Genomic DNA, 3400 nt, shown 5'->3' on the forward strand with positions numbered 1-3400 from the left:
CTTCCTTCCTAATCCTGGGATTAATGTCGCGTGAGTTCCCAAATACTGGTAGAAAAGCCATGAGATCTCAAGTACTGGGATTAAAGGTGTGTGCCACCACGGCCTGGCTCTGTTTCTCTCCTAAACTGAATCAATCTCATGTAGTCCAAGGTGGCTTTGAACTCACAGAGATCCAGACTCATCTCTGCCTCCGAGTGCTAGGGTTAAAGGTGTGTGCCACCACTGCCTGGCCTCTATGCTTAATCTAGTGGCTGGCTCTGTCTTTTGTTCCTCGGGCAAGCTTTATTTGATACACAATATATCACCACAATAAAGCATTTATGTGCCTAGCATCTCTGAGGCTCTGGGTTCAATCCCCAGAATGCAAAAGGAACAAACAAACAAAAGCCCTAATCAAATTAAAACCAATTTAATTTTAGCAGGATGATTGTTTTATACAGCTGTCTCTTACATGTTAAGAAGAAAAGAGTTACAAATGTTACATTTATATTCACCTTTACATTTATGGATTAGTCTTTACTCTGTACATCATACATTTAACATAAAATAAAGTTTCTCAAATATTGAAATTATATCGGCTTTACTTCAGATACTTTTCCATTTTCAGTAGTTTTTATACAGTAATTATCTAAAGCCAAGTGGCTTAGTGGAAGGACTAATGGGCTTTTATCAGAAGCCTGAGTATCCACTAATGGCTTTTAGCCCAAAGACTGATTTTGTAATCCGGATTAAGCCCTGGAGTTGCTGTCCCAGCTTCAGCCTCCTCACCTTACCAGTGGAGAGAATGCATCTGGCAGTGATTGATGGCTGACTTCATCTGTCACTTCCCCGAGCTCACCACAGGCTGGAGAGGCTTTTGTAATGCTAGTCTTGATAAGATCATGTCCTGAAAGAAGGTCAAAAGCTTTATAATATTATCAACTCATAACGCAACAACAAAGATAAAAATAATAATGATTAAAATAAAAAATCTGAAAACTACTTCAGGAGATCCGGTACTGTCTGCAATACACTATAGTAATAAAATCCTTCATTTTTAAAATTGCTTTCTGGGTACATTTCTATGAAAAAAAAAAATGCAACTCAAAGAAATCTCTACTGATTGCTCAACAATGTAATAACCAGTCCCAGGTGGATTCATTTTAAAATACAGTTTTTGCACAGGGTTGAGAGTAGATGATTCTCCAAAATAGACGTAGTATGTTGTCTTAATCTCCGTTTCACTGGGTCTAAAGTTGACTTTTCCTATCAGGTTTTAGATTTGGGGAGATAAGTCCTGGTGATGCAGCCCAAGACAGTCCTGAACTCTCAATGCTCCATCAGCTTCTTGAGCAATTTTTAGTGGGTCAGACATTGACTTTTAAGGACTAGGACCAATACTATCTAGTGCCTGTAACCCAGTGACCTGGAGATCTATTTCAGGACTAGCAGCGTAATTAGTGGTAGAGCACTTACCCTCACCTAGTGCTCAAAGACTTGGCTCTGATCCCCAGGACTGAAAAACACATCTTTTGTGCGCTGGAATGGGGTGCCTGCCTTGTCATCCCAGCGCGCAGATGGCTCAGAGGGCCAGACTACAAAGCAAGTTCAAGGCCAGCCTGGGCTGCAGGGAGGTTCTACCACAAACAAAACCTAAAAATCATAGAAAGGGGAAGGAGGGCGGAAGAAAACAACGGGGTGTGGGAGAGGGAAGAAGAGGGACACTTATAATACTAGAGGGGACACTCTTTACGCTCCGGAAGTTGGTGGCTCATTGTTCAGATGAACTTCATTTTGAGGACTCCATTTTGAAGGCAGGAGCCAGTATGATGTAGTCTTAAAAAGAAGTTTGTATTTACTGTGAGAGTTGAGTAGCTCTGTTTCCTGGAACCTGACCTTCCCCAACTCACGACCTTGATTTGTTTTTGAGACTACCCTGACCCTGACCCTCACTGACTCTCCTGAGCCCTCCTAATCACATGGTGATCACATGGTGTTTCTTAAAGTTTTTTTTTTTCTTTGTATTTCCTTATTGCCCGCCAGGAGGAAATCTGTGAGTTCGAGGCCAGCCTGGTCTACAGAGCGAGTTCCAGGACAGCCAGGGCTGTGACACAAAGAAACGCTGTCTCGAAGAAAAAAAAAGAGAGAGAGACCAAACTCATGCACTCAATATTCCCACAGACTTTAAGATCTGAGTAAGACATGTTTATTCAGAAAGAAATCACTGAAAGAATCCCTCCTACCCTAACCTGTGTGAAATCGGGGTTTGGGGGGGTGTTTGTTTTTTTTAAGAGGCAGCTTTCAGTGTCGGGACACAAAGGCCAGAATCTTCTTTTCACAGTGGTGTCTTCGATACAACCTAATCTGCAACACTGATTAAATTACAGAAGATTCCAGCACTAGGACAGTTGCTTTTCCCCCGATTGGCCTGTTTTTTGGGGGTGGGAGGACCTGCTCCAACCGGAGATTTGTGGTGTGTAAACAGAAACCTATTGGGGGGGCTGGCTAGTTGGTTCTGGCTCTTAAATTCCGACTCACAAAATGAGTTTCTCGGCGGTGACGATCCATCAGCCCGGCTCTTCCTAAGCAGGGCACGGAGCGTGTCTGGAGCCTCCTCGGGCTTCTTCGGAGGTGCTCCCCTTCCTCCTCCGCCCTCCTCCAGCCCTCCCCAGCCTTACACAACCCTCCGCCGCAGGACGGAAAGTCCAGTCTTTCTAGAGGACGGGGTGCTGTGCCGGGCGCTGGCTGCTGGCCCCGGGGGTGACTGGCGTCCGATGCAGACCTGGCCTTCCTCGTTGATCGCAGGCAGTCAAACACGTTGTGCAACCTGCCACCCGGAGCAGCGGGCACTGTGGGAAAGGTTGCTCCAGCTGCAGCCCCAGCTCCAGGATTACTCAGCTCTTCCCAGCGCTGTGTGTGACCGAGATACTGGAGGTCACCGGTGATGGAGAGGCCAGCCGGCCAATGAGGAGCCAGGAGGAGGCGGGGCGCAGCAGTCCTTGGCAAACGCTGGGGCGCAGGGCAGAACATCTGAAGGAAAGTTGTTTGGTGACCTTTATTGTTTCCACGAAAACTTTCTCCTGCACGAAACGTCAGGAGTCAGCGTAATGTCTGGCCATGTTGGTTTATTGGGAACGAAAGCATGCTTTCTGGAAAAGCCATTTTTCTTTCTTTCTTTTTCATGAGACAAGATCTCAGGTAGCCCAGGGTGGAGCCATTGTGTACCTGAGAGCTAAGAATGACCCTGAACACTGGATCTTGCCTCCACCTCCATTACTGGCATGTTCCCACATACCCGGATAACAGTCCATTTTCTTTTGGTAATAAAATGTTTTTAATTATTAAAAATAACACCATCAAGCCAGGCATGGTGTTGCATCCCAACACTGTGAGACTGAGACAGGAGGCCTGTGAATTTGAA

General features: G+C 45.6%; 1 long non-coding RNA gene across 1 annotated transcript; it reads right to left on the bottom strand.

Moving 5' to 3' along the window:
• Nucleotides 1–390: 390 nt before the first annotated feature.
• Nucleotides 391–2572, bottom strand: LOC131924369 (uncharacterized). The gene is made up of 2 exons (XR_009382870.1): nucleotides 1456–2572; nucleotides 391–886 (listed from the first exon to the last, which is right to left on the bottom strand). It is a non-coding gene; the product is annotated as an uncharacterized LOC131924369 (long non-coding RNA).
• Nucleotides 2573–3400: the final 828 nt, after the last annotated feature.

This window comes from Peromyscus eremicus, chromosome 14 (assembly GCF_949786415.1).
Source record: "Peromyscus eremicus chromosome 14, PerEre_H2_v1, whole genome shotgun sequence".
Classification (NCBI taxonomy): domain Eukaryota; kingdom Metazoa; phylum Chordata; class Mammalia; order Rodentia; family Cricetidae; genus Peromyscus; species Peromyscus eremicus.